This window comes from Coloeus monedula (assembly GCF_965178545.1).
Source record: "Coloeus monedula genome assembly, chromosome: 6".
Lineage (NCBI taxonomy): Eukaryota > Metazoa > Chordata > Aves > Passeriformes > Corvidae > Coloeus > Coloeus monedula.
Window position 1 is genome coordinate 29,367,081 of NC_138786.1, and position 22,723 is coordinate 29,389,803.

The 22,723-nt window shown below is 39.1% G+C and overlaps 1 protein-coding gene across 3 annotated transcripts in view; it reads right to left on the bottom strand.

Annotated features, from left to right (window-relative positions):
- SIPA1L1 (signal induced proliferation associated 1 like 1) overlaps nt 1-22,723 on the bottom strand; it is a 206,724-nt gene that overhangs the window by 137,456 nt on the left and 46,545 nt on the right. For all 3 annotated transcript variants that reach the window (XM_082283512.1, XM_082283513.1, XM_082283511.1), the window contains one exon: nt 1,497-1,593. The gene's annotated coding sequence lies outside the window, so the exon portion shown is untranslated. The remainder of the gene's footprint in view (nt 1-1,496; nt 1,594-22,723) is intronic.

Sequence of the window (22,723 nt, forward strand, 5' to 3'; positions counted from 1 at the left end):
AAACAAACTTTCATATAGCGGGAAAGAGATGGACACTATTTTCTCCTCTGTCAGTAACTTTGAGAGCTATATATCAAAGAAAACCCCGATAACAACTGTGTGTAAAAATCAACACTAAAGGTGATACCAAATGAAAAGGTAAAATGATTCAAGGGGAAAGACAAAATAATTAAAATAGCCTTTTCCAAAGACTCCACAAGATTTGTGAACAAACATATTTGTTTCCAGTATATACACCCTCTGAAGGAAAGGTTTTGTCACTAGCGTAAGTCAAATCTCAGAAGCTAAATCTCTGCCAACACAATGCAGCTTTGCTGACAGTGTTTCAGAAGAAGTTTTAAACTGACACTTTTGATACAACAACATCCTTCAAGGCAACTGCAACAACTACAGGGCAGATTCTCTCACATAAGAAACCTATTTGTTTCTTTTGACATCCAACGGACTGATGAACCAATGTTACAAGGGAGGGTTTCTCCTTTGGCAGCAATGTTTTTTACACTGTTGCTTCCAGACTGGACTTCCTTTGCATATCCTATACGTATAGGTTTCAATATGTGTTAATAAACACATGATTAAAACCTGTTCAGTGGAGGGGGTTATGTTTTTACTGCCTGGTTGCAAATCTGTTTCAACTGATCTCAATTGAAATCTCCGGTTTTGTTCTCCCTGAAGTCTGTAGCAAGTTCTGGTCACCTCCCTTCAGGCAGCACTACTGCTTGCACAACCTGTTAATTCAGGAAGCTGAAAACAAATCCAACCCTGCCCATCTTTGCAAAACCAACACCACTGCTCCCCATCTCACCTCCTCCCAACCCCCAAACCCACACACTGCAATTTTCCGGCCTTCTGCATATACCATCTTGAACCAGGTTATTACACACCTGCAAAGGACTCACATCTGGTACAAGGCAGAGGGCAAGGCTGCATGGACAAAACCGCAGCATCTCACGCTTGCCACATCCAGTTTACCTTTCAATACACTACATTACTCTGTGAAAGGACAGATCATGTACTAAAAGCCAGTCTTTTGCAAGGATCAGGCACATCCAGAAGAATCATCCCTTTCTTCCTAACAACTTGAGTTTAGTTTCACAAGTAGATTAAAAGAAACCACCTACAAGAACTGCTGTGTTTCACAAAATGTGACAAAAGCAGGCATTCTGTCACAGCCTGAACAGAGTCCAACCTGCTTTTACGAACACTTCTACACGTACCTAGTAGAAAGGGGGGGAGGGAATAGCCATCTCATTCCCTTGCACCTCCCTCCTGGAAAAACACTCACGTATAGAGGAAGCATTCAGCAACAGACTGGGATACAGTCTGGCACTCTGTGGCAGCCAGCCTACCGGGTAAACCTTCTTTCTGGAGACCACCCCTTACACATTGCACGAAACATTACACGCTATCAGCAGTCAAACACAACACTCAGTTTGTGACAACTAGCAGTATTCAAAAAGGTCAGAAGGTACAGAAAGCAGAACATGCACTCTTACCTATCCAAATTCCTGAGAAAGCAGACACATGCAGCTTTAGCAAAAATACCCAGTGGATGTCACAACCAGCTTCTGATGAATCATAGCACAGTGAAACCTAGAAGCAAAAAGATCATCGGCATGAACAAAATTTGAGTGGGAAATAATCAAATGAAATACTTTTCAAAACGTAAAGGGTATTCTGAAAAATGTGCTTGTAAGAAGCCAGAAGCAACAATGAAGGCTTATAAAACTGTGAACCAATTGATTTTTTGCACATAACTCACACATCTGAGAAAGCCTGTATAATAAGTTTCTCACTACAACAATCCCAACCCTTCTTTTATCACCTCTTCTCTGAACCAAGTTATTTTCTTCCAGAACGCATTCTGCCAGGCATTTAGAGATTAAACACACATTTGGCAATGCCTGAAAGAAAGGGGACATTTAGCAGTGCTGTGGCCCACTTTTTTTCCTCACTGCTCAACATAAAGTCTGTAACACATGTCAAACACAAGGGAGAGCAGGAGTTTTTATCTAAGTCACCAGCTGCAGTACCCTAAGAAGTCTGAGTGTAGCAGGAAAAAAAAAAAGGTTTCAAAGCCGGTCCTTCCTATTTACCAGGTCCTGTAATATAATCTGCATTGTTTCAGAATTACCCTTAACATCTGACCTCTGTCTATTGCTACAAAAGGCTTGCATCTCTAGATGATAGGAGTCCTCTAAAATTAGACCAGGCAAACAGATGTAACCATGGAGATTTATGCTGCAGTCCCGAGAACTCCGCAGAGGCACAAGCTGGAGGCAGAGCACATACTGCCAATGAATTTTTGTCCTACTCTACTCCCACCAAGCTCACGTGTTAGAGGAGACGTACAGTGAATCATATCAAAGAGAGATTAAAATCCAACTTTAAGTAAGGAGACTAAAGAAGAAGACCTCGATTATTCTCCAGCCTGGTTTTCTTCAATCCAATTCACTGCACAGCTACATGAGCACTTGTGCTGACATGAGGCAGAAAAGGTATCAGACAGGATAAGCAGATAAGGCTGGTTCCTTTCAGCTACAATGGCAGCACGAACTGCACATAAAATCATGGTACAAGTGCTATTTGTAATAATCGTTGCTGAAATTTGATAGGTTTATAAGCAAATTTTAGGTCACCCATGCTACCCTCCCAGAAGTCTTTTTTTACAGAGTTGAACAAACTTAGCATACCTACCTGGCGGCAAGAACACTAACATCAACAAAAATTATTTAAGAAATGCCAAATAGCAATAATTATTTTCTTGAGCTCTGTTGATAACACTATCTTCTTTTGAGCAATTAAAAATACAGCTGAGGGGTTTTTTTTATTGCGAGTTAAGTTTAGGCTTATTTACAAAATATTGTGTGAAATTAAGACCTTGGAAAAATGAGAAGCATCAGCAAAAGAGCTGCAGTACATAAAAAATAATCATGCAGTGCAGCAAAAGCAGTTTCTAAAAGGCAGAGAGAACTAAAATGTTTAAAATAAGGCAAAACTCCCAGAAAAACTGCATTTTAACTTTCATATTGTCAACAAACTGAGTTTGTCTTTTTCATTAGAATCACATTCTAATTCTGGGATAGAAAAGCTCAATTACAACTTAACCTAATGAAGCAAGTATAAAATTTAAAGTCTATTTGTTTGTGATTGCTACTGACATTTTGGCAAATCATTTGGGTAGAATGTAAAAAGAAAATTTCCACAGGTAGTGGCCTTCTGGTCAAGAAAACAATTTCTTTTTTTTTTTTTAGAGTGAAATTCTTTGCCAATTCAAGCATTACTAAGACGCATCACAATTCTAACCCAGAACTCTCCATTTCCTTTGGTGTTAAATTATAGACCTGCTGTGTAGAGATGATTTTTTTTTTTAAAGATTGCCTGTGAAGCTCAATTGTGATTGGGAAGACCGCCCACACAGCAGAGAAAGTGAGAAAACACACACTTGTAGAGCTGAAAAAACATCACTGTAGGCGTATGTAAGGAGGGAGGGAAGAAAGAATTTGGTTCTACTGAAAAAGGCTATTTTCTGACATCATCCTTGAAAGAACCAAAACGTGTTACTTGAAGACAATTCAGGGGTTGCTTGCTGTGTCCCAGCTATCAATATGCAGTACGATGAGCAAGATGAGGAATCCTTGCAGATTCATCCCTCTGATCTCAGAATCTGCCACCTGCCCAAGGAACGCTTCACTCCCCCCACTTCTCCGCCACAACATGCAAAGCTGTTCTCACAAAAGAGCAAGTCACCTGCAGAACAGCAGTTCAAAGCTTTGAAAGCCTTATATAATTAATAACATTAGGAAGTACTGAAATTGTAGACAAAGCTTGTTCAATAAAATAAAGAGAGAGAGTGCTGTCTGAAAACACTGAGAATAGCTAGCATTTAATCTCAGCAAAATCTAACAGCATTCAAAAGTGCTGAAAAAATAACCACAAGAAGTTCAGACATATCTTTCTTATACAGACTTACAAAAAAATATTTTCCTCCCTACCCTACATACCCTTCATCTCCTAAGAGAAGTAAGCAGGTCTTTCAGGATGTCTTACTAATGAACCCAGATTTTCAAAAGAAAGAAGGAGCAAGCATCAATGGAAAATATCCTTCTCTGTTTACCTTAGGAAGGCATCACCTATAGGCATTATAATTTCTAAATAAAGAAGCCTACATAAAGTGATCTTGTGCCATCATAAACCTATGAAAATATTTTTAATAGCTCTGTCTTTCCCTTCAGAATAAAAACAAAAGGCTTTTGACATACGTGCTTTGGCTGATTATTACCGCAATTACTACCAGGGGAATGAAGACAGCCAGGACAAGTTTCACCAATGAACTTCAATAAACACGAGATGATTCACTGCAGGAAAAAGATGCTGCTTCTCCCATGGCGTTGGACACCAGCCTACAACCTATTTTGCAAACACCAGTCACAAGGAGACAGGACTTCAGCATCTAACTCCCCTGAGTGTTTGGGCTGGTAACTTCAAAGCACTGTGCCTAGCAGATGACTGAATTCCTGCACCCACAGAACACTGCCACAACAGAGAACAGCCCACAGAGCAACACTCCTGAGAAGCCATCTGCAACTGAAGGTTCCACAGGGTCCCTACGTTTCATCTCCAACCAAACATGCTGTCACTGAAGATGCTGAATGACAGAAATTGATAAGTAATGTTACTACAATGTAAATTCAATTCTTCTACAACTTTCCAACTATATGATTGTTAAGGACTAATGGCTATTACTCATACACATCAGAAACACAGAGGCAAGACAGGATTTTGAAAAGCACCAAGCCTGACCTACCCTAAACTACAAGGCAAACAAAAGGAGCACATTCGGAATAGACACAACTACGTTCTTAAAATTTACTTATAAAATGCTCCTGAAGGCAGCACAAATACTTCTGGGTCAGAAAGACAGATAGGGAGCTACAAAATTCACCAGCAGGAAAACCTCCTGAAAAAGGAGGATCTGAAACAATGAATATTAAATGGTAAAAAACATAGAAACAAGAAGAGAAATAGTGTGATGTAAAAACAAGTACAAAAAGTATGGTCTATAAAAAGTTCTAAGATTTGAAATCCCTTATTCTAGAAAAGGTGGAGTAGTTTATAATAAAATAAGGTGTATAGATTACTACTAACCTTTGAAATCATAGCCATCTTGACTTTCAAGAGTTGAACAGTGAAGTACTATTTCTGACAATAATAAAACCTCTCTCAATACTAATCAATGTGTAATTCTGATAAACCAAAAATACATGAGAATATTACACAACAAATGAATCACACACAGAATTTACATCCTAAGAAAGCATATCCCTTCATGCTTGGCTTGTCAAGCTAAAGAACATTTGCTTCAAGAGTCACGGCCACAATAATTAGATCTCTTGTATTCTCCATAAATTTCGCTTTTAGATAAAAAAATGAAGTTTTTTTTCTTCTTAGTGAGAACAGAGCAGCTCAAGGAAGTCTGGAAAGCTGTCTTCTACCTTCAGGCTGTAAGACCTCCAGTTAGACTAAAGATATTAGGAAAGAAAAAAGCTAGAAGAGCACAGAGGACTGTCAGAGGACACTGCTGCTGCTGACATCAAAATTCACAGAGAACATTTACTTTTTGCTTTTCAGACACTAAGACATTCAGGAGTTTCTCAGAGATACGCTACTGACAAGGAAGTAGGCTGAACTAGTGAAACCTTTTTACTTTCTCATACTCTTGTAAAATAGCTCAGGTTGGGGGAGTGTCTGGGTTTTCCCATTTTATGCATTTTTTCTCTCAAGGGTAGACTAGAAGTCTGATGCAGATTTACAGCCTGATACAAAGTTAAATACCTTTGACATCGTAATTACACAGTATCAATCAAAATAAGCACTGCTGCATCAAGTTCATTAACTACTCTGCTGCCGTGTCAACAGGAGTCAATTACTGGAATTCTTAACATTTTTCTCAAAAGTGGTAATGAAACAAAATTTCATTTAAATTAATTTAATGGGAAAAGCCTTCTTCTGACGTTCACAACATCATTCTCCTGAATTATGTCGTAACTCTTCCTGATTATTCACAGCCACCATGGCTTACATATTTCCATGCTGAGGCCAGTTTTTCTAGCCTCTAATTTTTCTACAATGTGACTGTAACAGCACACAAATGGCTTTATGTTTACTGTTACTAACTGCACATGTAAAATACCTACACAGAGAGGATGCTGCCAAGTCAAAAGAGCTCCTTGTCTATGAACTAATGCTTTCGTCCAGACTTGGACTAACTGAAGTGAAACACTGAGTTTACAGAGCACAACCATGAACATGTGAACTTTGGACTTATTCCTGGTAACAGCAAGCACTTTAATGCAAGGAATGCAAATACATCAGTTTGTAATGAAGAAACCCATATAAAAATACCAGGAGTCCACTTCCCCCCCTTACATTAGGTAATGACACACTCTTCATACTAATATTACTTCTTTAAAAGTTAGGTTTTCTCTTCATAAAAGTCATTCTATTACTTTTCAGCCTAGCTGTCACAGCTAAGCTACAAGATAAGGACAGGATCTTACACCGTAGAATGAGTTACTGCTGCCAAAGAAAGAACTAATAATCTGTCTGCAGCAGAAAATACTGGAGAAACATTTAGAAAGGGCAAATTCAACACAGAATTTGCACATTCCCAATTTGAAAACTCACTGCTTTCCAGTCTGCTTTCCCATCCCTGCCCCCGTGTATTTTTAATCCATTTGACTGCCGTTAAAAGAAAGACTGAGCTGGTGTCTTAATTGACTCTGGAATTTTAAAGCTGTTTGTCAATAAAAACAGAGGAAGCACCATAGAGAATATGCTGCTGTTAGGATGCTTTCACAGGCTGATACGTGTTCAAAGTGCCTAGCAAATAAGGTGTATACCATTAAATAAAATGTAAAGAAAGGGAAATCAAGGCAAGAGAAGGACAATGAGAGCCAGTCATCCAGCAGCCAAGCATTCATCAAAAATATTGGTCTTCCAGCTTCTAGCACCCATGGCAAAGGCCAATAATGACTTCTCTTTATAAAAAGGGTTTTCAGCAACACTTTGATAAACTGATAATACACAAAATCAGCTACACAAATTAGGTGTCCAAAACAAGAAGGCAAAGAACTGCCTAACAGAGAACAAAGTAAAAGCCATGAAGTGCCACTGAACAACACGTGAAATCACATTTGCCCCATCCTTCACAACATACTGCAAATACTGCAGAAGCTCCACTACTTGACCCTTTACTACAAAAGGCATTTCAGCCAGGAATATCCAATTGTAGATTCTGGTTACAGTGCACAAATGCACTGTGAGCATCACTTCTATAAGCCTCCAGTCCCCTTCAGAGCACACCAGAAACATACACCTGCTACAGAAGGAAGCTTCACAGTGGAAAGTTGTATAGATGGTTACTGCCTGTAAAATTCACTAAAAGAGGAATTAACTACATACTATAGTTTCAAAATATCCAAGATAATATGAAAAATTCCACTGTTAAGGAGAATTTGTCTTCAAAAGCTTTGAAACTGTGTCAAACTGAAAATCCAAGTAATCTATAAGTTTCGCACTCCATAAATTATATCTTCTATCCCTAATTGAAAATACACCTATAATAACAAGACAATTCTTTAGCTAGAAAGCTTTTTGCATATGTAACCAAACTTCTGCTCTGCTATGTTACAAGCACCCGCTCAAGGAAAAAAAAAAAAATTCATCTACACGGCCTTTGAGATAAAGCAGAACTCATTATTTCCATCCTACTGAAAAAGCCAGAAGTAAGATATTCAAGATATTCTCTCCTGCAGTTCACAGGAACTGATAATCTGTTGTTTTATAAGACACAAGCACCTTACATCTCCATCCCCATTTGATTCACTTGGCAGACCTGGTCATTACCATTAGAGTGGAAGTTTCTCTGCCCATTCAAGGACCTTCATGCTTTTTTGCCAGATTAAGAAAACATTTAAAAGGATTCTTTGTTTGTTTCCCCAGGAAAACTGCAAACTGTTTTGTACTCTTCTCAGTAGACAGCTCATTTAGCCACATTTCAAAACAAACAATATTTCATAGTTGTCCTCTTGGTCACACAATGCTTCAGGAACCAAAGTATTCTTCTGTCTGATTAGACAGTATCAATATTATTACAATATTATTACATTAAAAAAGTTTTGTAAAGAATTTATTGAAAACAGGCAGTCTAGAAATTTGACCACATGTCTCGAGCTCTGCATAATTCAGACAAGCAATTTTACTTGTCTGCTTTGCAATTTTCCTATTAATGAAAATAATATTTACCTCACAGGAGGTCAGAACGATTGATTTCCATGAAGAGCTTGAATTTAAAGCAGAGGATAATTTGATAGATCTCCAAGGAGAAAGGGTGAAGGAAAAACAAATTAGATTTTATACTCAGTTTCAAATGAGAAAATATTTGAATTGCAGCAGAACCAGCCACAGAATATTAGTAAAATTGCACATTAAAAAACCCCTCAGTGCTAATATAATTTCTCTCGAACTGCATGCCCAGCCATGAACAGCAGCAGACTCTTCCACGCCAGATTTTTATCTGAACAGACAAATTTTGGAATCTGTCTTGATTCTTGTCCATTTCAAAGCTGCTGCCATTTCATTAATAAAAGGAGATGTTACATTCTGGGAACTTGATGCTCATTTATCCATGGGAAGAAAGTGAAGAGAATTGCAGAACACTGAGTATAGTACTTTTGATAAACCCAAACCAAAAGAGAAATATAGGAAAGTACCTTGTGAATCCAGAGACTATTATTACAGCTTACTGTTATGAAGCCATGAAAGTTCATTCCCAGTTTCAAATGTTCAACTCAAGGCCAGAAAAATTACCCAGTCAGTGTCAGTGGACTACACCAATACTGACCCTGACACTAGATCCGTAACCTTTAAAAGTACCATGGTCTGAAGCCAAATGAGTAATTACAAGACACAACATTGAACCCAAGTTAGGAGATGGAGCTACAAGGAAGTCAGGGGTCTTTTGCTGTATTTTTGGACTGGAAGGGGCCTAAAATCGCACACTTGCTTATCTACAAATGCTGCAGTCAAAACACTTTGTAACTAAAACCCTAGGATAGAGAGAAACATACATTGCTGAACAACTCACAACTTTATTGTGAGAGGAATACTAGACACTCTTGTTTCTAATGAAACTGCAATTCTAGGAAACAAACTAAGGAAATTATTTATATGAGAAATCAGATTATGAAGAAACAGAACAGTAAGGCTATCCATTCCTAATGAAGTACATGAAACACTTCCACGTGACCACAATCTGAGATTCTACACTTCAGTAATAGTTCATTCATGCTGGGAAAAAACAAACTAGAAATACAAGAGCAGAAGAGTGATTTAATATAATGACAATGTAAGTTTTGTTTATTTAGATGTAAAAAACCAGAGTTTATTTTTCCTTTACAAAAAGATACTCTTTAAGGAAAGTTCTCCAGTGTTATAAACTGCAGACCTCCAGCACCAGGCCAGTGTAATTGACCAAAGAATCACAGAAGTTGCAGAAGCTACAGATGTTAAAGAACATAAAACTAAAAAGGGTGTGTGAAGAACATAACACTGGCAATAAGGGAGTCTGTGGTTTTTTTCAAGCCACAGAACCATGGAGGAGGAGGTGCAAACACCTCCACCAGCAGCTGCACTCCTCCAGAAGATAGTCATGTTGTTTTCAGCAGCTCAGCTCAGCCACAGAAGAACCCGACTCACCCAGCCAGAAGCACCCACTATCCACATCCAGTTCTTTATCCAGTACACTCTGTGTGTCAGAGATTTCCATTAAAGAGAAAACTCTAATCTTCTGCCGGGCTAAAAACTTCAAATGTAAAAAGAGAATTAGTAAGACCAGCGTAAAACCCATAGATACTGCAAATGAACGTTTCTTTTTCAGTAATTTCACAATCCAAATAGCATCTTCTGCTTTAGTCCATTTGAGTCATAATCCACCACAGTCAAGAATCCATAGGAACACATCAATTCTTCATCTGCTACCCTATATCCTTTAGTGCAGAACATAAACACTCTTCTAAATAAAGGCTTTGAGAAGAGCCTGTCTGAGTAGTTCACCCAAATAAGCATGCCAGCAAAGGTTTATATTCCACCAGTTGAATGTGAAAATACACAGTGGCTATAAATCTCGAGGGGAAAAAATTAACATGTTTTTCTTTAGTTTTTCATAGAAGTATTTGTCCATTTATATCCAACAACTGAAAGCTGCACAACTCAGTGAGCTACAGTAACAGGAGAGTTAGATGTCAATGCTGTTAGGTAGAAGTTATGGACTCCACATGACATTCCTTCAAACACATAGATAAAGGAATGTCTCAAGCAAAAAAAAGTTATGTCTCAAGCAAAAAAAAGTTATTCTCTTATACCAAATAATAACAAACCTGAAGTCATTCTGAAATGCTGTCCACATCATTCTCAGCTAAGAAAGCTTTCCTGGATGCCTGAAGTAAAATCCAACAAGCTTTACTTAAAATTTTTCCATTGCAAGAGAGCACACAGACAAAGCTTCAAACTGTTTTACAAATAGGAAAATGTAGAGAAGACCAGCTCAGATGCACTGTGGCAATTTGAATTACCTAACAGCATTTTATTTTCCCTACACATCTGGAGACCCACTATGAAAATCCATAGGGTTATATGATGCCACTGACAGTGTCTACAAAGAGCCTATGGCAGGTCTTAAATTATTTTTATCCAGTCTTGACAATATGACAGCATCATTACTACAAACACACAATGATTGGCTTCTGATGGACTTAGGAAAAGCATGGGAAAGAAAACATTAGTAAGACATTACATGGAATTGAAACAATCTAGAGCAAGAACACAGGGCACAACCACATTTTTAACAAATCCTGTTTATAAAAAAACCCAGACATACCGTAAGTGTCAGCCGATCCCAGAAACATCCTACTAAGGCCATACAGGGCCAGTCAAACCCATTATAAAGCATGTACATGCTGCGGGCAGGGGAGGGGCAGGGCTCTCTTCCCCCTTCTTTTGGAGTGTTAGCTTTTGGCAGGATTGATCCTTCAACGCAGCCCACCCTGCAGCTGCACACATCTGTAAGTACAGGAGGTAGGAAGGACCAGCCAGGCTGGGGGAGTACTAAAGCACCATCTGCCCTTCCAGAGGCTACATGGGCTTGTGCCAGGCTAGTGTAGCTGCCCCCCACACCTTGAACTTCCCAGACAAAAAGTTCTCGATTTTGCTAGGAAAATATAGATCCCATCCAATACTGCTGAAACAGCAATTGCCACGAGAGGGCTAAGCTCCAAGACATACTAATGAAACATCTCATCCTATTTGCTTTACTAGTTACATCACACTAATATTCATCGCTTTGAGGAAAAAAAACCCCTGAACTTTAGCTGAAATACCAATTTTATCAGGTACAAACATACTTAAAATCTGTTACTACACTCCAAAATTAGGCTTGGATGCACTTTTAACTCTAATTTCAAGAGATTCAGCAGAAACATTTGAAAAAAATTTAGCAGGTGACTGATGTAAAGGGAATGGAAGATGCATTTCTGCGGCCCTAATGTCCCATAGACTGGAGACAAATCAAGCCCAGACTGGAGCACTCTGTTAATGGACCTTCTCCTGACCTGCAGCAAGCAAATCCTACCATTCATATGTACCACAGAGTTATAGAGTATCCTGAGTTGGAAGGGACATACAAGGATCACTGAAGTCCAGCTCCCAGCCCTGCACAGGACATGCCAAGAGTCACACCAAGTGCCTGAGAGCATTGTCCAAACGCTTCTTGAACTCTGTCAGGATGGTGCTGTGACCACTTCCCTGTTCCAGTTGAGCCTGTTCCAGTGCTCTACCACCCTCTGGGCAAAGAACCTTTTCCTAATATCCAGCCTAAATCACCCCTAACATAGCTTCATACCATTCCCCTGGATCCTGTTACTGGTCATCAGAGAGAAGAGCTCAGTACCTCTCCTGAGTAAGTCATAGCCTGCAATGAGGTCTCTCCTTAGTCTTTTCCAGGCCTAACAAGCCAACTGACTCCAGCTGCTTCTTATATGGCTTTCCTTCTAGACCCTTCATCTTTCTACCCCTCCTTTGGATGCTCTCTAATAGCTTTGTATGTTTTTTATATTGTGGAGCCCAAAACTGCCCCCAGAACTCAAGGTGAGGCCACCCCAGTGCAGAGCAGAGCAGAGCAGGACAATCCCCTCCCTTGCCCGGCTGTTCTGATGTACCCCAGGACACGCTTGGCCCTCCTGGCTGCCAGGGCACTGCTGACTCGTATCCAACTTGCCAGAGACCAGGAGCCCCAGGTCCCTTTCCGCAGTGCTGCTCTCCAGCCTCTTGCTCCCCAGTCTGTCCATTGATCCAGGGTTGCCCCATCACAGCACTTTGTTAAAACTTTGTCCATCTGGTGACTGCACAGCCCTGTGATGTGTCCTGCTCTCTCTGCAGGACCTCCCTGTCTTCAAGGAATCAACAGCATCATCAGCCAACTTACTCAGTATGCCTTCGAGTCCTACATCCAAGTCATTTTCGAAGATGCTGAAGAGAACTAGGCCTAAAATGGAGGCCTGCAGAACCCCACTAGTGACCAATCACCAACTTGATGTTACCCCATTTACTATAACCCTTCTCTTTCTATAGACACCCACAGAACTGCCCAGTTACAACTCCAGTTGAGCTTCGACCACACAGATTTTCTCCCTACAGTGGCAAGCAGCCCCTCTGTATTCCTCCCATGACAGCAGACTCTGCTTTCACTGGGCATAAAATTTCTTTTTTTGCCTGAGCTCTAATCTTCTAATCCATGCTCAGCCAAGCCAGCCTTCTGCATTGTCTGCTTGATTTCCAACATTAAAAAAAACTGAACTAAATTTTAAGAAAGATCAGAAATTATAATCTGGCAATTACATTAACAATTTTCAGCTCAGTTTCAAATATTTGCAGACCACAGCATTACTGACATGTTAAACCAATAGATGTTTGGGCTCCAAAATAAAGAGATCCACCATCCCATATCTCACTTCAGTGTCTGGGTACAGAATAATTAGCAGTTCCAGTTTGGGCTTAGTAAACAGAAAGGTTACACTTGAGAAGGAAACGTTTGCAAAACTGAAGACATGTATTTTTACACTGTTTCAGAGAGCACCACATACTTGGTTAACATGATGGCCTAAAAGGACTTCACCACCACCACAGTCTCAAGCACCACAGCCACGTAAAGCCAAAGTGCTAAGGAAACAACCCCACTGCAGAGGGGGGACACCACACAACAAACCCATATGCAGCACAGGATTGCAATCACCGTGTTCGTACAGTACTCTAAGATGCATAAATTTTTAACACATTTTTCAGAATTTTACAAACATTCTCTGCAGACAGATTGGTTGCACACTGAACACCCAAAATAGCTGGTAAGATACCCGAGAACAGCTGTCAGTAATAACACAAAGCTTCCTCTAGAGGAGAAGGGACTCCTATCATGCTGCTCACTCACTTCTTTCCTTACAGTGCAATAGAGTCTCAATTTACAGTCTTAGGTTGCTTTCAACACCAACATACCTTGATCATAAGTATTCCTCACACTTCCCTGGCTTTTTGAAATATTTGGGTTTTAACAAAGCCAAAGTAAGGGCCTTTCCTCATATGGAGACTCAACAAATGAAAAACTCTCCTATCATCAACCTCAGAAGAAAACCCACCTGTTACCTGAGTGCACTTCTTTAGATAGGAGTGTTTGCTTTTGGGCAAAAGAATGCTCCTTGTAATCCCTGCACCAGGCAGCAGACTGCAGACAGTTTCACTGAGGAGAGGGCAGGAGTAACAACATTGTACAAGGCCCAAAGGAAAACTACCTTCACCAAAGCGTGCCACCAGGATAGCACAAGCTCACAGACTCAATCTTCTCACTCAAGCATCTCACACTTTGAGTTAAGCAAGTTATAAAAATAAATCCCAATATGTTGCAAATCAAATCTTAACTAAGTGTGCATGGAGAGAGGAAAACTATTAGAGCACATACAAAAGGACCATTTCAGGAAAAAAAAAAATAGCTGTAATTTATGAACATCAGACGTAAATAATGTCAATGTGACTAAAAGAAAATAGTCCTTGAAAATAAAGGTAGCCTACACAACAACAAAAAAACCCTTCAGATTCATGATTTCACCACTCAACACAAGTCCTGAAACCTTTCCCCCCTGAAGAAGGCAGGGAGAAGAAACTCCAGAGACAACTGTGAGGCTCTTTGGAGGACCCTACCCCTCTCTAAGCAAAACCAAGGCAAACTATTCCAAGTCAGTCCACACCAAGAAAAAACATGCTTAGTTTAATGGAAGATTAATTTGGCTGTATGGTAATGAACACAAAACTCTGGCTATTGAGAAAACATTATAGGAACTCTCCTCTTAGAAATTGTCTACCAGCCTGTGTGTGCTGTGTTTACATTTGAATTTCCATCAAGCCAAATTCTGGTTCACATTCACTAATTTACCAAAAATTGTGCAGAGATCTGGAATGAAAGGGAAAAAATGGAAGAACAGCAAGATGCCAGACCCATTGCTTAAAGAAATTACTGGCTAAAGCCTACTCATTTTTTTTCAGAATTTTTTGTGGACTTCAGTAAATTTATAAATACGTCCTTATATCTGAGAAATACAGCCTAAGGATTTCCAACAATTTACCTTTAACTACAGTTGTTAATATTTTGTTAAGCATACTTATATTCAAAGCACAAATACCACATGGCAAGACTCAGAAACCGATTTTTTTTTCAGCTGTATTTTTGTTAGGCTTATTTCATAAACCATTTGTTTCTCAGTAAAATACATACATAAGGGAATATGTGCCCTTAAACAAGCTCAAGTAAAAAGTTCCACCTTCCTCCTCTTTCCTTTCAGGCCTGAGTTGGCAGATGGTCAACAGGATGTTTACAGTAATAGAGGATGTTTATTAACCAACTTTCATACGTTAGAGAAGCTGGTGCCTTAATAAAAACATTTGACAATGCCTTTTAGCAACCAAACTATTCAACTGAAATGCATTCAAATCTATTTTAAAAATACTTGGGAAATACTGATCCTGAACTCACACCTGTAAAGCTGCTTTTTATACTATACCTCTGTGGGTCTAAATCCCCAAAATACAACCTTCTTTCAACCTCTGTCATATTTAAACATTCCTGTAATTCACAGCAAGTTTCAACAACTCTTATGGAGTAAACCATTTCCAGCAACTCAAAGGTTTGAGAATGAAATATTTAAGAATTCCTGGTTGTCCTCAGACTACAATTTTCATTAAGCATCCTCTTATTTTTACCAAACTTTCACTTTGTCTTCAACTTACTAACCAGGTCACAAGTCAGACTTGCATAAAATTTACCAGGCTAACCACAGAAACACAAAAGCTATGTTAGCATACTGGATTTGCATGGATTACAGAAGACATTGTTCAACCTTACAAGCCAGGACTAATCCATATTCAACACGTCATTTCCTTACTGGAGTCTTCAAACATTCCTCCTTACCACCCTTTTGTGAAGAAAAAATGATGCCACTTCAGAGACATAACTGAGATAGGCAAACTGAAGGTCAGAGGCACTGCACTCACTGGGCATCTGTGGCGCTCTCAGGGCCTCCCCAAGGCAGCCAACCCACAGCCCAGTACCATACTGCTCCTGGAAGAAGCAGGAGCTGCAGAGGGCAGGAGTCTTGGCTTTTCCCACTCGCTGAGTCCTTTCATGTTCTGTCATCAATTGGCAGCTGATGATGTGGTGATCCAGATCCACTGAGAGCCAGCTCAGCTGGAACCTGACACCTGCTCTGGCAGGTTAGCTCTGACAGAAAAAGCAATTGCCACTCAAGTCTGCTGAATGCCTCTCAGAATTCCCAGACTAGCAAGGGGCTACATGGAAAACCGCAGAAGATTACACGACCTCAGTTTTCTGCATAAATTCAGACTGGATTAAAATTGACCAGGGAGCTACAATATTAAGCATCTACACTTCTGTATGTCTTTTTCCAAAGCTCCTCTTCCTCTTGAGCATCTTTACCATCTTATGTCCAGTGACACCTAAACCACCAAAGTGAATCTGGTTTTCAAACAAGATCCTCTTCCATCACCCCACCAGGGCCTAACGGAGCACATCCAACCATTAAAGCAGAGCCTAATAAAAATGCCTCTCACGCAGAACAACAGGATTCTGATCCACATCACTCAATACAGACACTGCTAGTTCAGAATTCAGGAAGGGAGTGGTAGTACTGGTTATAAAGGGCAAATAAGCATTTCTCAGATTTGAGACACTGCAATTGATTGCCTCCACTCCCCCACACTTGTTCTTTTAATCAGCAGATCCAGGAACTGTAATACATGAACTAAGACTTATTGCATACTGAGTTGACCATTCACAAAATGACTGCTCACAAAACTGTCTACTGAAGACTTTCGCCTTTAAAATGGACATGAAATTGCATTTTAGCTGCTAAAACCACCCAAATATTAATTAATTTTGTACATTTTTGTAATAACTATATTAATATATATCTAAAAGGAAATTTCTAAATAACTTCTAAGCTTAATATTACTTTTAAAATAAAAATAACATCTATAGAAAGCTACCAAATAATGATACAGGTGACATTTTTAGCAACTTTCAAATTGGACTGTAAGTATAGCTGTCACACACATACAACACACTAATTGCAAATACCTAATACATTTTGCTCTAGGGAACAAATTCATGTTTTTAAAACACGGGAAATCAAAAGCTTATTAAGGATTTTTAATTGTCTGTGACCTAGACAAGATAACTAGTATACTGCTCATTGGGTATCATTCTTACTGATTGAAATACCAGTAATTTCCCTGTAGACCAAAGCAGATCTTATCAAACGACTACTATGCCCTGAAGAGGTCATAAATTTGTAATGGTATGCAGTGACTTGATACTGTATAGGGGGAGAAGGAAGGTGGAAAAAGAATACACATTATGTCAGTGAATTGCAACTTGCTCCTGAACAGCATGCTATCACCAGTTTCACCAGCAAAGGACAGATGAAACAGGTAAATGACTTGCAGGCTTCCCTGGGAAGATACACAGCTCTTAAAGTTTCCATGCAGGTCACATCATGTCAACCTCCTAGTATATAGAAGACATTATCAGTTCTGAAGTTAGTGACAGCAAGTTACATCTTTTAAAGAGTGACTTGGTTTTACAAAGGGAACCAAATATCTGCACATTTCAAGCCTTGTAAAATAAGGAATTGAGAGCACAGCTACAACAGCAACACAGATACAGAAGGCCACCTCGGCAGCAGATGCACTGTATCAGAGATACAGAAATCTGAAATATGTTCCATGGATCAAAATATATACTCCTGCATTATGTTACTCCCATGTTAGGTGTTCATGGCATCTTATTCCAGCACAACTGGTCAGGACAGAGGACTGGATTCCAGGACACAGGCAGAGATTGTACATCATTGAGACAGAAGGGACACTTTGGAGCACACTAATATGAGAACTACTTTAAAGAAGTCATCTAAGAAACAGGGCATTAAAAGATAAACAAAATGTCACCACTGTGATAGAAGTTACAAATCCAGAGTAATCAAGGAAAAAAAATAGGTTTCTTGTAGGTGCAAAGGCTATAGCACATACAAAACAAACTGACCCCCAAACCTTTGCGTTTTTTCCTATTTTATTCCTTATACTTCTAACCTTTTGCCAAATGTTTCATATCCAGTGCTTGCTGATGAAACAGCATTTGCTTTATTCTGGTTTCAGGGCAAGAAATGCAGGGAGTTAGTGTTAAGGGTCTGTACCAAGCACAAGAAGACACCAGATGAGCTCTGTAAACTCGAATACAAACATTGCCAAGGAGATCCATGTACGCTGTTCTGGTTGCTTTTGCTGTTGGCAAGAAGAATGCTTGCCCTTCATGCCAAGACAAAGGTTGCAGCTCAGCTGTGGTCTCAGTCCTTGCTGGAGGTGAAGCGCTCAGTATATCCTGCGGGAAGAACATTGTCTAACTTCGCTGTTCTGGAACAATCATGCTTCGCTCAAATACCTTTTGTTTACATTTGTAAACCCACATATAAAAATATTTATACACAAGATGCTGACAAGTTGGTCCAGGAACAGTGGGTTATTTCCAGTTCAGATTCTGTAGACATTTCATTCACAGCTCTCATTTGTGCCCATGGCCATTCCATGTAGCCACTGCTGCACAAATCCATTTATACCAACCAAGCTATTCTCACCACGTTTCAAACTACAGGTTGGTCAACTACCACTTCACCACTGAAAAATTAAAGTTTCTTCCTACATTATTTTATTTCTGAGATCCAAAAAAATTATTTATAAATAGACTTTTCTCCAACCCCGCCCCCCCCATTTTTTTCATATAACCAAATATTCGTTACATTGACTTAAGTCCATGCTCATATCTAGTTTTATCAGATTTCCTCAAACATGAATAAAACCCACAATGCATCTTCCTTTTTACCTAAAGCATAAAATAGAAACATTCAGAAAGTGACCAATTTCTGAAGTGCATTGTAGGACACTGCTGTAGCTCATTTATAGTTTCCTTTTGGGAAGGTGAAAGAAGGGAAATAATTATTTGAATTCTCATGCAATCCAATCAGTTTGACTCAAATATGCGCATTAATACAGCCATTACTGTCAAAGCAGGGAGAAAGGCTAAATATCAGCAAAAAGTTAAATCACACAAAACTATTTTTATATCAGGCTGATTGTGTCATTCTAATATTTAATCAGAAATGTAGAAATCATATTAATTCAAAATGCATCCTTCTGCCACACAGATAATATTCCTAACTCCAAACTCCAAAAAAAATGGCATTAGAGGAGCTGATGATCTTGGTCTTTCCTCCCACAAGAAAGCAGAAAAATCCTAGAACTACATCAGAATGCTAAATCATAGCAGTAAACACCAGATTTAGTGGACTTTGCAAGCAACCATAGCTTGATGTCAGTTCTCGAGAGCTGACCAGAAATGAAAATAAAACATATGAATACATTAATGTCTATGGGAGTTGAACAAAGAAAGGAACAAAATTGTTATTACTAAGCAGAGATAATTGGGGACTTTGGTAAACAATGGTAGATAAGAAGTAAACTTACAACCAACTTAACATGGAACTCCAGTTATGTTGACTAACAGAAGTAAATCAGGCATGTCACCCTCCCTGGTTTTAGACATCTGCAGGAAGGAAAGGGGTGCATTTACCAAAATTACTTCTAGTTGTGTAAGACTGATATCCACACATCTGGACCTTTCCACCTACCACATGCTGATCTTGCCACTACCCACCAAGCCACTGAAGTGAATACTGCAATGTAAGCCAAGCAGGAATATCTTAACATAAGAAAGAGATAAGAAGTGCAAAGAAACAATTCTGCAAACTAAGCTCAATGAAGAAAATCTTATCCGGTCTCAAGGGGGCTACTGGAGCTTAAAGATCAAGTATTTTGGTACACTGGAATGTTCCCATAAACACCTTTCTTTGAAACAAGTGCCTGACCTTTCTTTGCCTCCAACTCATAACCTGCTACATGCTGTCACCTTAAGAGCTACTCTGAGCTCAGAGTGAAGATGAGAAGCCTGGAGAAAGCAGGTTCAGCTGGAGGAAGCTGAAAAACAGTACACAGAGAGCCACTTGCTATGTAAGGCTAAAGACAACAAAATCATAGGTAAGTTCTACTGCTTTTAAGAAAGGCTCATAAAAGGTACACCCCAGGAAACAATACCTACTTTAAAAGGACCTTTACAAAAGGTAATGTTTCCATGTCTTTTGAGAAAAGGATATGCACTATGGAAAGCTTTGTACTGAACCTCTGATAGAGGCAAACAACAACAAGAATTGCACGTCTGAACATAAATTAAAGGTTCTTGTAGGATTTTGGCTTTTGTGGCTGGAAGAACTGGTCACTCAGCTCATGCAAGATTAAAATGAAATAAAAGCCTCAGGTACAGATAACCTCATAACCTCTCTGCTTTGCAACAAGAGAAGGCAGTGCCACAAGAGGCTTGCCAGTTGTTCTTCAGCGTCTCAGTAGTGTCTCAAAACCTGAATAGAACACAAGCTTCTAACAGGTCTCACGCTGGCTTCCTCAAACAGAACATATTCAGGTAATTTTTCATTGCTGAAACTTTAGGTAACAATGCTACTACTACTTTAAAACATAATATAACCAAAATTTTTTAAAAAGCAGTCCCCCCAAATGCTTGAGTAATTTTACTTACAGCAATACTCTTGCTGAAGTTAACTGGACTGCCCACAGATTAAGTGCCCTCATGTTGTTACAGGTGGGAACTAACTCTAGCCTCACAGCAAGTAACTTATAGGAGAAAAAAAAAAAAAGTACTTTTGGCAACTTCTCCATAATCTTAAAACAAGTCAGTTGGGAAAAAATTTTTTTAAAAAAATCCAGAATGGAACACATCCTTGCAATATCCCATCTGCTCATGCATAGTATGCACTGTGTAAAACAGATCCCAACCTCCTCACAAAAAATACCTGCAAATCAATGGACAATAGGTAACAATATGAATATCCAACTTGAGAAAACCCTCATCAAGTTTTATTTTGCAAACCTGGTCACAGATATTGTCTGAAGCACACCTTTAACACATTCACTTGTTCTTAATACATTGTGTACTAGTTATTCCTGGCTTGTAATTCTAGCTAAACTTTGCTGCTGACTCTTAAGGTAAAATTAAAATTTCTGCTAAGCTACAAATTGGAATGTATTTTTAAAACAGATTAATTCTTTTTCCTGTTTGGCCAAATGAAAGCATCTTTGCTTTTGGTCAGCCCTAAATAATTACAATGTTATCGAATATTAGGAATTTGGAATGACTTCCAGATGCTCTACTCAGGCAATACTACCTGAGGAAAAAGGCTGCCATTTTATAGCTAGAAATCAATCAGATAATTTACCTAAATGAGTTCTTCCTCTTTTCTCCACTTTTACTTACATTGTACTAACACAATGGTATTTAGTCACATGTGACAAGAAGTGGTATCAAAGGTATAGCCAAAAGTGTATTTGCAGGACAAAGAAAGTCACATTCACAAAATTAACTATTTCAGGTAAACAACAATGCATCAACAGGTGTGCAAGGAATAAAAGAGGCATTTATCTGCAACTGCACTGCAATGTTTTTTCTGCATTGCCAACATGATTGAATACATAATCACTCATTCCCTCAATACTAATGAGCTCTGTATAATACATAAAAATATTCCCAGGATGTCCCAATTCTGTAAGAAGGCAGAGATTGCGCAAATTGTCTATAGAAATCTGAATGTTCTCAAAACTGTGGCTCTACTGGAAAACACTATCTGTAAGAAGACACTTTGAGCATAAAACCTACCTTTTCAATTTTTTATGCTGTTTTGTTAAATCTAGAGCAGGAATGCATAGTCTCTTTTGACTTGGTGTATTTTCAATATAATCTGTTTTCAATTTTTTCAAATGAGAAATGCATTACACTGATTTCAGCTACTTCATTTAAAGCATTGGTGGAAAACTATGTCCCAAACCCAATTCAAAAAACCCACATCTCAGGCACATTGTTTCGTTTTCCCCTTATAAGCATAAGATTTTGGCAAAAAAATACTAGTTAGTAAACAAACTGGAAATGAAAAATTTACAGTGCAATCCAGGGAAAACATCACCTCACCCTGTCTAAAAAACAGCTTATGGTAGGTTTTTCACGAGAGCTAAAACCTTCTAACTTGTTTTGACAACAAAAGAGTTCTTTTATAACTGCTAACCAACAAACAAAGGAACATCCCTTTGCTATCCAAATCTCTCCTGGCTGACCTTAGAAATCCACTAGTTATACCAGTCCAAATGAGCACTGCTCTTTTTTGTGTGAAAACAACTTCTTAAGTAAGATGAAATTTATCAATAAACAGCCTATTTTCAGTGATGCCAAGCTGCTACTGATCCCAGGTGTATGTTCAGAGACAAGTATTGGTCCGCTAGTGCGGCTAACACGGTCTCACCGGGATCACCAGGGCAGTTATTTGCTCTGGCTCTCGTATGCACAGCTGCACCTCTCCCTCTTCCCTCCTGGCTGGCAGCTACACCCAGCCCGGTATAAACAAAATTTAGCTAAATGTCACTGTAGTTAATATTCTGAAGTTTGGGTTTGCTTTTTTGTTTTGGGCTATTTTACCCTGGTAATTGATTCCAGACTTTCCATTTGTAGAAAATAACTACAGTTTCCTTTTCAGTCCTGTGTTCAAGGCAGCTAAGGGTACAAACAGATGAGCTGGGAGATAATTCTTCTATTCTAAGATAAACTAATGAAACATCGTGAGTAGGAGTTACAAAACCCCAGATACTCCCTCAGCATACACCCTGGGTGTGTCCATCACATCAATCAGACCTGGCACTCCCTATGGTTGCAGTTCAGATTCATGAGCTAAACTGTTGTGGTTGGATGGAAATGAAGAAATAGAAACTGCCATATTCATTTTTCTCACGTGACCCTTAGAAGATTTTGTAGCAAGACGGAGCTATAGGATATGATGAGTGAGTGCTCCTAATAATTGCGCCAGAATAAGTTCCCTCTGGTGTACTCCGGAAGTGGAACATACAAGACCCAGACTGATCTAATATGGGGTTTGTATTTTCTGAT